General features: G+C 41.4%; 1 long non-coding RNA gene across 2 annotated transcripts in view; it reads left to right on the forward strand.

The window, feature by feature from the left end:
• The first annotated feature begins 532 nt into the window (after positions 1-532).
• LOC128691421 (uncharacterized) overlaps positions 533-13,802 on the forward strand; it is a 175,827-nt gene continuing 162,557 nt past the window's right edge. For both annotated transcript variants that reach the window (XR_008407426.2, XR_008407427.2), the window contains exon 1: positions 533-794. This is a non-coding gene — a long non-coding RNA (uncharacterized lncRNA). The remainder of the gene's footprint in view (positions 795-13,802) is intronic.

The raw sequence follows: 13,802 nt of genomic DNA on the forward strand, positions 1-13,802 counted from the left end.
CAATCCATTTGTGTTAGTTTATTATGTGTTTGGTTTTCTTATGTCAATGGCCGAACCTTCAGGATTGAGATCCATACTGTTTCCTTTTATTTTTATATTTATGTATACTGTATTGGTTATAAATAAAATATAAAAAAATTTTAAATGAGTTCTTGCTAATTGGCCAGTTTTACATATTCGGCACGACATATTTATATATATATATATATATATATATATATATATATATATATATATATATATATATATATATATATATATATATATATATATATATTCAAACGGCTTCAGGAAGAAATCCAAATATTTTTCCTTGAAGCCTTTTTTTCCACTTCTCCGAGGCTATGGGTCCCACAATTTACACCAGAGGTGGACCCCATCCTGTATATATATAATTAGTTTTTTTAGGGATTAAATCATCCTTGAATGTGAGTGTACAGGTGACATGCAGGCTTCGTTACCCCACGCGCTGTCAACTGACTTGAAACCTAACGAGCTAACTGTGAAACGTCTCATTCTAGAGCAAGGCTGGTGGGGTGTGTGTCAGGGCAGTCATTCGAAAAATAAGGGAGTGTTCGTTTAGTGCAGAGAGGCTTATGAAAAACATGCCAGTGTGTACGGATACTATATGAGACAAACATTTCATGTAAATCTGATGATTTTAGTTCCTCCTTGCGAGCTTTCGTTACATGCAGAAGACCGATAATTGTCGCGTATATTAGTTTACGGCGCATTTGTAGAATCTGGTGAACTTTCCACGTCTCAGGCGCCAACATCACGACAGTCACCAAAATGTGAGTATGTTTTATTCAGGCTAAAATTAGAACTTTCTTTTATGTACTGCTATCTTAATTCTTTCATTATGATTAGCACATAATTTAAAATTGGAATACAGTGGTTGATAAAGTAGAAAGATTAAATTTTGGGGAAACCCAACAAAACCAAATAGTTTAACGTCTGTCGACACGGCTCTGGTGCCATTAAGGCCACTTGTTACCTGGTCAGTGCTAGTCAAAAATATTTTCATCCCTTTAAAAGGAATATTTGTATATTGTTCTCCCCTCAAGGAAGGTTCCTTGATGTTGGTGAGGGGCTCTTGATTTAGGGAATTAGATCTGTGCTCCAGTTCCCCGAATTAAGCCTGAATGCCTTCCACATCCCCCCCCCCCAGGCGCTGTATAATCCTCCGGGTTTAGCGCTTCCCCCTTGATTATAATAATAATAATGTATATTGTTCTAGTCGAGAATGGTAAACTCTCGCTATATATACATTAAAGCATATACCTCTCGGTTGGTTGAAGTCTATCAACTACACTAAGGCCATTAATTAACCAGCACGCAACCTTTTCAAGGCCAGATAAGAATACGTTAATCCTTAAAATAAGGATTAAAATAAACTCGGAGATACACACTTCTGATGTAACTATCTTGTAACCAATGAAGAGGTCATTAGGCGAGTAGTATCATTTTCTTCTGACAGCTAGAGAAGGACAAAGAAGAAATAAACCTCTCTACCTGACTGTTAAGAAACACAAGTGTGTTAATGTAGTGTGGAGTGTCAGTGTAAGTGGTAGAGTAAATGTGCGGTGTAAGCTACAGTTAAGCTTTCCTTGTCACACAATTTATGCATAATAGAGGTAGCGTACGTTACAGGTGAAAGTATTCGAGTGGTGCCCCGAGGGAAAGAGAAGGCAGAAAGCCACGATTACATGTAAAGAGGGAGGGAAGCTGGAAGGAGCCACGAATCGTTAGACAGGACAGGGAAAGACTGCGTACATACAGACGAATATGTACGGCTACAAGTTGCATAAATTGCATCAGCTCAGCCAAGTTCGTTTTCTGGAAGTGAATCGAAGGGTCCTCCCTGATCAATCTTTTTTTTTTTTTAAGGTAAAACTGTCAACGTTGCACGGTAAACCAGACATCACCACAAAACAGTGTATGATGTTATTCTTTAACGAGAAGTTTGGCAAATTTGGGGAGGAAGAAGGATAGACAAGGAAGGAGTGTGGAAAAAGGGTGGGTTGCTTGTGGAGGGAGGGGATAATAAAGGTAAGCGGCCTAACACTTTAGCACATATTAATAAAAGTATGTTACTTATGAAAGGGAAGAATGTCACAGGTCATCAAGACATCTGGTAAGTGTGACACAGGTGATGCCTCATAACTTTAAGGTAGAAGAATTTCTTGGCGAAGAAGGTGCTTTGCGACAGTACTTTTTGTTTTACACTGGAAACAGTTTGAAGCAACAAAGGTAATCATCGGTAAGAGAAAGTATTATATTTATAACACAAAGAAAACATGGAAATCAGTTATATACACACAAGGAGACTTTGTTTTAACCAGAAAAATGTTCAGGTAATCAATGGTAGTTTGTACTTCCTTAATTCGAGTTATTTCTTTCAAAAGAAAATTTGTTTAAGATGGTTTTTACAATGTTTCATTGTATTGTTTATTGCATGCTAATAAATGAAAACTTAAATTTTTTATTTAAGACAATTCTAGTTCATTAACTCCTGTAAAACTGACTCCACTGAAGACCTCTTCATGGGAGAATCATAATTCAGTCAACTGTGAGAAAAAATTACGTGCGTTACCTTAGGTTAGATTGGTAGGTATAATGTTTAAAAAACAGGACGAGTGTTTCCTGACTCGGGTCGTAGTCAGATGACGACCCGCTGTTGGAGCTTTTGGTCATCTGACAGAGGCCTTCCGCTGGCTTACCGGTTCAACCCTTTTAAAAATTATGTTAATAGTTATAACCATTTCTTAAGTTAAATCTAAAGAGATTGTCATATATATTCGGTATTGTTCAGTGCTTTTACATATAGGTTTTATACGAATTAATTTTCAAGACAAACTTTCTCTCGCCTATTTACTGTCAATAGGGATATTTCCATTTTTACCATGTTACTATATTTTAAAAATGTTTACCATTTTTTCAAGATGTGATAATTCTCGTATTACACAAGTATGGTAACTCCGTCCTCAGTGGAAAAACTTAGTTACTGAATAATATAACTGAAAACACTACGAAGAATATTTGAAGCTTACAGCTGTTTGTTAACAGCTTATGTATTTACGAAATTCCAAAAGACCTCATTCACTAATAGGAAATAACTAATTTATTCCACACTTTTTTTTTTTTAATTTCTTTGAGAAGGCAGTTACTGTCACAATCATCTACTCCAAATCTTTTATTGGGAAGTGTGTCTTCGCCTCTTCTGAGGATATTTACTCATTTTTCATCCATAAATACAAATATCTTGTCCTCCCAAAGGAGAATTAATAGTCAGGATTCTAACTTCCTGAAAGTAGTCTTTATATCGCCTTGTAGTCATGATTTCGGCATTAATGACTATTTGTTAGTCGATTTTAAGATCAGTGGAGGCCTATACAATCCTAGAAATAGCCTGTTGGAAGGTTAATTGCTGAGGGAAGTCTGTGAAAGACATTGTTAAAACGTATCAAGAATTAAACTCGTTACTCGTTTTTAATAAAAATAAATAGCTAGTATTCAATTTATAAGACCTTAAGTAGCAACAAACCTCTTACAAGATTTTTTTAAGCCATTTACTACAGACTGGAGATTTCAGGTCCCAGATGGGAATTATCAAATGTAGATTCTTTATTTACAACGTGAATTAATGAGCTTTTATCCTGGAACGGAATATAATTACACTTTAAATCACTAAACACTTTTAGAACACTACACTTAATTACTTAAATGCAGAAGAGCGAAGCGATCAAGAGAGAAAACTCATGTTCTCTCTAGATGACTCTAATTCAACAAACGGACGGACAGACACACTGCAAAGGATCAGGGAATACCTGACAGGAAGGAAACAACGTGTTGATATGAGATAGTGTCAGTGGGTCCATTGTGTCGAATGGGGTTCCACAAGTCAGTCCTAAGTCCGGTGCTCGTTCTTGTATATGTGAATGACATGACGGAAGGGATAACCAGAGGTGTCCCTGTTCGCAGACGATGCGAAACTAAGAAGAATACAAGTGGACGAGGTTCAAGTAAGCTTACAAGGAGATCTTGACAGGTTGCAAGCCTGGTCCGATAAATGGCTCCCGGAGTTTAACCCCAGCAAATGCAAAGTTATGAAGCTTGCTGAAGGACAAAGGAGACCACAGAGGGAGTACAGCCTAAGAGGTCAGAGGCTGCAAAACTCGCTCAAGTGAAAAGGATCTTTGGGTAAGCATCATACCGAGCACATCCGAGGCGCACATCAACCAAATAACTGCATACGGGCGCCTGGCAAATTTGGGAATAGTTTCGACATCTAAGTAAGGAGTCATCCACGACACTGTATACCGTGTACGTCAGACCCAAATTGGAGTATGCACCACCAGTATGGAACCCACGCCTGGTCAAACACGTCAAGAAATTAGAGAAACGGCAAATGTTTGCAACAAGACTAGTCCTAGAGCTGAGAGGTTTGTTCTACGAGGAGAGGTTAAGGGAATTCAACCTGACAACACTGGAGGACAGGAGGAATAGGGGGAACATAACATAAAATACTATGGAATTGATAAGGTGGATAGGGAGGACAAAATGGTTCCGAGTTGTAACAGCAACAACTGGAAGGTGAAGACTCATATGAGTCACAGGGATGTTAGAAAGTACTTCAGAGTTGTCAGGAAGTGGAACAATCTGGAGTGTGATGTAGTGGAGGCAGGATACATACATAACTTTATGAAGAGGTATGTTGCAACCCCTGAATGGGTTGCAATTTATATTATTTATGTATAATACATGTATATTACCTTTTCGTATAATTTTATATTGCTTATATTTGCGGTAATAGCTAAATCGTAAATATATTGCTTTATATTATTATTTGACTTAGTTTCCTTTTGTTAGGTAGGATGTAACACACACATTATGTGCTCAAAGTTCAAGTCTTGATTGTCTAACTACTGTAATTATCGCTCTTTGCTCGTTACTCTGCCGGCTTCTCCTTGTTACTGAGCAGCAGCTGTCCATGGAGCTATCACGTGATAGAGGGAGGGGGTGTCCTCATCTCGCCTGAAGTATTCAGTCTGGTCTAGACTCGCTTGGTGGTTGGATGTATTTTATACAAGTGCCTAAATCTCCCTTATTGGCCCTTGTTGGAAGATCGTCTCTTGTCTCATTATTGTTAGTTCTGTGAGACTCTGTTCACAGAACATTGTATAGACTTAGTGATTTTCGACGTTGTACTGAGGTTGTGTGTCGCATAGACACTCTAAACAACTCAGGTCCTGAGCTGTAGCTTCTGACTTAACGTGTACTGGTATCTGTGTATTATCACAGTCTGGGATTTTCTTATGCTGAACTTAGATTCAGTAGTATGGGAGTTTTGTGACTTTTGTGGATCTGCAGATGGTCCCTACTTAGTGTCGTTATATTATCTCCTTGTTCCTGATTCTGTGTCGCAGTTGCTTGTTATATTGCTATTGGGCTTAGCATTCTTTTTATTGTTCAAGCAGATTGTTCTGATAGCCAGTTGGTCAAGAAGTTAGTTTATTTGAGGACTTTCCAGTCACTTGTTTAAGTCTAGTCGAGTCGTGAGACATAGCGAACTACTTAGAGCACTTACACACATACACACAAACTTGTACATATTTGTAATATCTTATTAAATGTTAATGTACCAGACGGTACTTAAGAATTATAAATGTGATATGTGCTTTCAGCACAATACTACTGTACACGAGAGAAGTGATTATCATCATTTTGATTATTATTAATTTAATTTGATATACGCCTAGACAACTTAATAAATTTATTAAATTTTAATTTCTCTAGTTAGTAGCCTACCAGTTGTAATCCTGCACTATTGAATCATACTGAATTCTAATGGATAATTGGACAAGGATGCTGATTAATTGTTACGAAAATCCAGTAACAGGCTGGATGCTAGAAGGGCAGTCCTTTCTAGTATTCACTGGAGATCTCTAAACTTTTAGAATCGCGTTTTTTGTAACAAGGTATGATAAAGCTCATGGATCAAGGAGGGTAGACCTATTAGTGACCAGTGAAGAAGCGGAGACAGGAGCTATGACTTGATCCCTGCAACACAATTAGGTGAGGACAATTAGGCGAGTATACAACTAGTAACTACGCACATTTTGGAAGACTTAGTTTATCAATATTTGCTCATAAGGTCTTTTCAAGTTCTTTTGTACTACTTATGAAGAAAGTTTATTAAACTGACGTTTACTTTTCAAAACTGTTTTCGCAACATTAACATTTATTCCTCAGTTTAATCACTCCAGTGTTTTGTAATTTCCTTAAAGTTTTCTTAACATCTTGTTCCATTCAGTTTATCAGTTTTATATAATTATGTATATTTAATGTTTTTCCGTCATGATTCATAAATTGTCTCATCCTTTCTGAAATATTTTTCTCACTAAAACCTTTCAACCAACGACAGTCCTCAAAATATTTTCTTTTTTTACCTATAAACCGCATGTCATCACCTCTGGAGTGTCGCTACTCGCCATTAATTTCACTCGTCGTGCATGATGCTGCCATTTCACTTCCAGTTTGCCATAAAATATTAGAAGGAAATAAAGTTGCTCCAATTTCTAATCCAGAGATGTTTTAATAATTTTCTTTCGTAGTGCACTCTTAAAATAATACATTTTTTCATAAAGATATTAATGAGAAGTATTTATTCCATACCTGGAGTGGGTTTCGGGGGTCAACGCCCCCGCTGCCCGGTCTGTGACCAGATCTCGTGGTGGATCAGGGTCTGATCAACCAGGCTGTTACTGCTGGCCGCAAGCAAACTGACGTAAGAACCACAGCTCTGCAAATTTTAGACTAAATATTTAAATTTCCATTATTCACTTCATTTTCACACTCCATCTGTCCTTCTCACTCGTCCTTTTCCCTCCATCCCCACTTAAAAAACTATTAATTTAAAATTAAGTTTAGCTTTCAAAAACAAAATTGTTTTTATTTTCCCTAGAATAACATTTCATCTCTCTCATAAAGTTCATCAGACCTCCAATTAAGTTAGGTTGAACACTACCAATTATAGAAACATCTGTTGATAAACACAGCAAACATAATATTCCACAAGTTCAAACATGTTTATTCAGTCTCAAACGAAGAAATGCATTTCTATTCAGACCAGGACGGTAAATACAGTTATCCAATACATCTGTGTTTACACATGATCAGAAAAATACAATTGCTAATTACCAATTCATTTTGACCTGAACGACCAAACATTCTCCTATCACGTCTTCAGACTTGAATGAACAAACATAATCATGAACAAACATTCTCATTCCCACCAGAACGAACAAACTCCACATATTTCCATTCAGACTCAGATAAATACATTATTCATTACATTCCCATTCAGACCTATTCAAACATTTTAAAATATTCTTTACATTTTCTTTCAGATTCGAACAACAAGCACATCGACAATTTCACACTGCATCACACAAATGAAAAATTACAACAGAAAACTATGTAAAGACTTACAGCTTTAATATCAGGATACACCAATTACATTATTCTCATTCAGTCACAAATGCTGTCTCACAGTTACTCAGGAGATTTCCTGGGCAGACTAAGAATTTGCATTGTTCATTTCGGGATCACAAAAAGCACTTTCATGTTTCGTGTACTTCAGTTAAAATCATTCCTTACATCAAATTAAAATCTTTCTCCGGTTTTGTACAAAAAACTATTTTTTTTTTATAAATTTAATGGAAAAAATGGTGTAAAGTGACCTTGAAAAATTTTCACTCTGGTGTGCAGTTTTAATACATTATGTCAGAGAGGAATAAAGTGATCAGTGTTGGAGTTATCAAGTATTTGAGAGACATGAAGTGTGAGAGTCTCGTAAAACAATAGTGTATTGCTAGGTTCTCTTACGAAGTGTGATGTGTAATCCTGGTATACGAAATAAAACTTGCATGAAATGGAACTTGTTGCAGTTACCGTTTATGAAATGAAACACGAAGTGTTTGTGTTCCCAAAATGAAACAAAGTAATTTTTGAGTTTCTGAAATGAACATAAAAACTTATTCTGCCTCGGGAATCTCTGGCGTAACCATGTGAATGATATTTGTGACTGAATGAGAATGTAACGTACTCTGTATACCTCGATATCAAGTATTGTACTTAATGTAGTTTTAAATGACTTATCCATAACAGCAAATCACCTTGAGCAAATAATAACTTAAAAGGCCGCAGTACGAATGATCACCCAGTCCATTGCCAGACAACCTCCCCCCCCCCACCTCTTCAAAGACCTAAATCTACTCGCTATACAAAGCATTCACTCTTACTGTTGTGCATCCTACGTTTCCAGAAAATTAAATTCTCTATTAATCCTCTCCTGCAGCACTTTCTTGATAGTTGCAAGAGCACCCATAGACATAATACCAGGCACAAAAATCTGATATACCTCGTGTCCAGCTAAAACTCTAAAAGATGAATGTACATAAAAGGTCCCCCCAAAAATCTGGAACTCTGCCGGAAATCTCCACAACCACTGTATCAGCCAGCATCTTCAAAACTACCGTTAAAAAAAAACCTTTACCAAACATATCCCAACATCAGCTAAATATGTGAAAACTATGTATATCCACATTCTCATTGTCACTAACATATGAAAAAAATATACTATCAATATCTGTAATCCTCGCAGCCATTAAAACACTGAATATGTTCACATTACGTTAATGCATTGTCTAGTTATAAGTTGTGTGTAAGCATTCGTATTAGTCTGCCAGAAATGCCCAGGCATGTTAGTGCCTTTCTTTGTACTTAAGATTTTATAAAAATGTAAATCACACACACATAGTAACATTTGCAAAGAAATAAAATTGCATTGCATTGTAGAGTTGTAATTTTCATATTTGTGATGCGTAGTGAAAATGTCGATCATATACGTGTGATGAATGATTTGAAAAACCGACAAGTTGAAGATTGAGACACTTATGCAGCATTTGGGAATCTTTATTCAGGAAACGTTTCGCCACACAGTGGCTTCATCAGTCCAATACAAAGAGGAAGGCGTAAGGAGAGGAGGAATATGAGGTACTCAGTCCCTCAGCCTGGAGTCGATGTGTTCAGTCCATCAATCTTGTAGAATGTACAGCATAGGGCCGTAGACGGTTTTTCAAACCATTCATCACAACTGTCAGACACTACAGCATCATGGGATCTTGTTACAAAGAAGTCTTCAACACTTGTTCAACCTTTGGACGAAGACCTACTTCGATTAGTGGATGGTACCACTATGACCCCGCCTCCGCCTGCTTCACCTCACCTCACTACATTATATAAGCCACGTCTACGACCCTATGCTGTACATCCTACAAGATTGATGGACTGAACACACAGACTCCAGGCTGAGGGACTGATTACCTCATACTCCTCCTCTCCTTACGCCTTCCTCTTTGTATTGGACTGATGAAGCCACTGTGTGGCGAAACGTTTCCTGAATAAAGATTCCCATATGCTGCATAAACGATCATATACGTGTTGAATCTGAGAGAGACTGGAACCAGTATTTACTTATTTGAGTCTGAATGGAGGTGTTGACGATTGAGTATGTGAATGTATAATGTTCGCCAAGACCGTAGTCCTGGCACGGGTCTCAATCTTGCGATGACCCGTCTCTGGCTCCCGAGGGAGAAAGGTTTCTACAATGATGCGACATACGCTGTTCAAGCACTCTTCTGGTCAGTTCAACTGGTGCATCTCATAAGCGACGATTGAGTTTGTTCAGTCAGGTATATATGAGAATGTCTTGGCGATTGTTCATTGTCAGGTCTGATCGGAGATGTAATGGGTGAACGAGCTTGGCAGTTTAGGTCAGAATGGGTATGTGATGAGTGCATTTGTGTTCTCCCTATTGGGAGAATATATTTGTTCATTCTGAATAGAATGAACAAATACATGCTCAATGAGTATGTATTCTATAATATATACTCATTATGTATGATAGAATTTATACAGTTATGATTAAGATGAAATGCTAGTTGTGTTGTTGATAATGATTAGGATATTCCTAAAATTTGCAGAGTGGGTAATTAAAGTTAGAGGGAAGTATGGACTCAATATAAGTAGAAAAAAAATTCAGGGAAAATAGTAATATTTTGGTGTTTGAAAGGTTTTATAAAGAATAATTTTAAGTACTGGAAAAATGATGAAATATAATTTACATTGTTTAGATTGAGTGAGAGAGGAAGTGTGGGAGGGACAGGGAGTGTGGGAGGGACAGGGAGTGTGGGAGGGACAGGGAATCGTGGAAAAGGAATGACGAAGGTGGAAATTTATATAGTTCGAAATATGCAAGAAAACTAAATATCATGAAAGAAATATCTGTGAGATGAAATATGCATTATTTTTGTGAGTAAAAGAATGAATGACTGAAGGAATATTTGGAACAAAAATGTGAGCAAATTTATATCCTTTTAATTTGTATTGGCAGACTCTAGGTGAAATGGCAGTATTTCACACAAAGGATGTTTGAGAGTGGAATTAGTGGGTCTCGGGTAGACACTGCAAACATGGAGGTGTTGACAGAATAAATGGTGTATACGGAAAGAGATTTTCTGGAGAGTCGTTGGTGAGATGTTAAAGTGAGAAGGATATTTAAAAAAAATAATTTGAAAAAAGAAGGGGAAAAACATTGAATAAACCTAATTATAAAAAAAAGTGATAAATTGGATGAAACAAAAAGAAGATAAGAACTTGAAGTCAACCACCATATAATGGAGAGATTAAACTGTGGAATAAATGGTAGATCTAAATTTTGATGTTGCGAATGTATTTAAGTCATTTTGAATAACTTGTTCTTAAGTGGTACAACACAACTTGGAAAGACCTTTCCAAAAGGATTGAAATCTCTGATAATCCACTAGGTAAGTGTATTTTATCAGGGAAATGTGTGAATATTGATGAACCAGTTTCCCAAAAGTGTGTGTGTGTGTGTGTGTGTGTGTGTGTGTGTGTGTGTGTGTGTGTGTGTGTGTGTGTGTGTGTGTGTGTGTGTGTGTAGGTGGGAGTGTGGGTGGGTGTGGGGGGAGTGTGTGTGTGGGGGAGTGTAGGTGTGTGTGTGTGGGGGGAGTGTAGGTGTGTGTGTGTGGGGGGAGTGTAGGTGTGTGTGTGTGGGGGGAGTGTAGGTGTGTGTGTGTGTGGGGAGGAGGGAGTGTAGGTGTGTGGGAGTGTGTGTGTGTGTGTGTGTGTGTGTGTGTGTGTGTGTGTGTGTGTAGATGTGTGTGGGGGTGGGAGGGAGTGTAGGTAGGTGTGTGTGTGTGTGTGTGTGTGTGTGTGTGTGTGGGAGTGTAGGTGCGTGGGAGTGTAGGTGTGTGAGGGGAGGGAGTGTAGGTGGGTGTGTGTGGGGAGTATAGGTGGGAGGGTGTGTGGGGCAGTGTAGGTAGGTGGGAGGGTGTGTGTGGGGCAGTGTAGGTAGGTGTGTGGGTGGGTGTGTGGGGGCGTGTATGTGGGTGTATGAGGGGGAGTGTAGATGTGTGTGATGGGGAGTGTAAGTGTGTTGGGGAGTGTAGGTGCGTGTGTGGGGGAGTGTAGGTGTGTGTGGGTGGAGTGTAGGTGGGCGGGTGTGTGTGGGGGAGTGGTGGGTGTGTGTGGGGGATTGTAGGTTGGCGGGTGTGTGTGGGGGATTGTAGGTTGGCGGGTGTGTGTGGGGGATTGTAGGTTGGCGGGTGTGTGTGGGGGATTGTAGGTTGGCGGGTGTGTGTGGGGGAGTGTAGGTTGGCGGGTGTGTGGAGGAGTGTTGGTTGGCGGGTGTGTGTGGGGGAGTGTAGGTTGGCGGGTGTGTGGAGGAGTGTTGGTTGGCGGGTGTGTGTGGGGGGAGTTTTGGTTGGCGGGTGTGTGAGGGGGGAGTTTTGGTTGGCGGGTGTGTGTGGGGGAGTGTAGGTGGGTGTGTGTGGGGGCGTGTTGGTAGGTGTGTGTGTGGGGGGGGGAGGGTAGGTGGGTTGGTTTGTGTGGGCGAGTGTCGGTGGATGGGTGTGTAGGGGGGAGTGTAGGTAGGTGTGTGTGGGGGAATGTAGGTAGGTGTGTGTGGGGGAGTGTAGGTAGGTGTGTGTGGGGGTGTAGGTGGGTGGGTGTGTGTGGGGGAGTGTAGGTGGGTGTGTGTGGGAAAGTGTTGGTGAGTGTGTGGGAGAGTGTAGGTGGGTGGGTGTGTGGGGGAGTGTAGATGTGTGTGTTGGGGAGTGTAGGTGCGTGTGTGGGGGAGTGTAGGTGGGTGGGTGTGGGTGGAGTGTAGGCGGGCGGGTGTGTGTGGGGGAGTGTAGGTGGGCGGGTGTGTGTGGGGGAGTGTAGGTGGGCGGGTGTGTGTGGGGGAGTGTAGGTTGGCGGGTGTGTGTGGGGGAGTGTTGGTTGGCGGGTGTGTGTGGGGAAGTGTTGGTTGGCGGGTGTGTGTAGGGGAGTGTTGGTTGGCGGGTGTGTGTGTGGGAGTGTTGGTTGTTGTGTGTGTGGGGGAGTGTTGGTTGGCGGGTGTGTGTGGGGAGGAGTGTTGGCTGGCGGGTGTGTGGGGGGAGGAGTGTTGGCTGGCGGGTGTGTGGGGGGGAGGAGTGTTGGCTGGCGGGTGTGTGGGGGGGAGGAGTGATGGCTGGCGGGTGTGTGTGGGGAGGAGTGATGGCTGGCGGGTGTGTGTGGGGAGGAGTGTTGGCTGGCGGGTGTCTGTTGGGAGGAGTCTTGGCTGGCGGGTGTGTGTGGGGAGGAGTGTTGGCTGGCGGGTGTGTGTGGGGAGGAGTGTTGGCTGGCGGGTGTGTGTGGGGAGGAGTGTTGGCTGGCGGGTGTGTGTGGGGAGGAGTGTTGGCTGGCGGGTGTATGTGGGGAGGAGTGTTGGCTGGCGGGTGTATGTGGGGAGGAGTGTTGGCTGGCGGGTGTGTGTGGGGGAGTGTTGGTTGGCGGGTGTGTGGGGGAGTGTTGGTGGGCGGGTGTGTGTGGGGGAGTGTTCGTGGGTGTGTGTGGGGGCGTGTTGGTGGGTGTGTGTGGGGGAGTGTAGGTGGGTTGGTTTGTGTGGGCGAGTGTCGGTGGATGGGTGTGTGTGTAGGGGGTAGTGTAGGTGGGTGTGTGTGGGGGAGTGTAGGTGGGTGTGTGTGGGGGAGTGTAGGTAGGTGTGTGGGGGAGTGTAGGTGGGTGTGTGTGGGGAAGTGTTGGTGGGTGGGTGTGTGGGATTAGCGTGGGCGGTTACAAAGCATGGCTTGCTTCTGCAGTGTTTTAAAAACTGAGGTTGGAGAGTTGAAGGAGGAGGTCTTGCTTCTCCAGGAGGAGATTAGGAGGCTGATGGTCCACCTCAATGGGTCTGGGAGAGAGTGTGAGGTGGCTGGAGTTGTGGGGAATGAGACTTCTAGCAGTGAGGTGCAGTCTGTCTCTCGCTGTGAGGAGGCTGTAGTTGGGGCGGTAGCAACGGTTACCAGCAGTGAGGTGCAGCCCAGCACCTGCTACAAGTGGCGAGTTGTTCACAGTAATGGGAGGCGCATCAGAGTAAGGAAAGTTAAGAGTGAAGATCTGAAGGTAGGAAATCGCTTCTCTGTTCTCCAGGATGAATGTACTTCAGTGGCCAGTGAAGGTAAGGGTACTACTGCCCCTGCTAATAAAGGTAAGCGCATTCTTGTGGTTGGTGACTCTCAGGTAAGATATATTGACCGTGCTTTTTGTAATAGGAATAAGAAGATGAGAGATAGAGTGTGCTTCCCTGGAGCTGGTGTTGGGGACATTGTCAACAGGCTGGATAATATCATGTCAGGTAATGGGAACAAGCCCATTATCTGTCTCAGTGCTGGTGGAAATGATATTGGGAAGGG

Source organism: Cherax quadricarinatus, chromosome 36 (genome assembly GCF_038502225.1).
Source record: "Cherax quadricarinatus isolate ZL_2023a chromosome 36, ASM3850222v1, whole genome shotgun sequence".
NCBI classification, from domain to species: domain Eukaryota; kingdom Metazoa; phylum Arthropoda; class Malacostraca; order Decapoda; family Parastacidae; genus Cherax; species Cherax quadricarinatus.